Below are 359 nucleotides of genomic sequence, written 5' to 3'. Positions count from 1 at the left end.
CAAAGTTGGCAATGCCTGAGTCCCTATTTAATTAGTTTAGTGAATATTTATGAATGATGAGGTTAAATAAGAAAGTTTCAAGCAAAAAGCAAACTGATACAAAACAACACACAGCTGAGTTTTTAATTTTTTTTTTTTTTTTTAAACTACTGGAAAGCTGTTCTTCTTCCACCTCCTTCTGTTATCTTTTCTTCACCACCTTCAAGAGCTCTTTCTCCCTTTTTGTTATTCTATTAACCAAAAATTATAAGCTTTTATACTTAACAAGATCCTAGACCATGAAATACAGCCACATGTATCCCTCTTCTTTGCTGATAAGCTTGCAGGGTGTGTTCCTCTAATTGTTTGGGGGGGGTGGG

This window comes from Athene cunicularia (assembly GCF_003259725.1).
Source record: "Athene cunicularia isolate RWA chromosome Z unlocalized genomic scaffold, athCun1 chrZ_part3, whole genome shotgun sequence".
Taxonomy (NCBI): domain Eukaryota; kingdom Metazoa; phylum Chordata; class Aves; order Strigiformes; family Strigidae; genus Athene; species Athene cunicularia.
Note: the sequence above shows the minus strand (reverse complement) of the source record.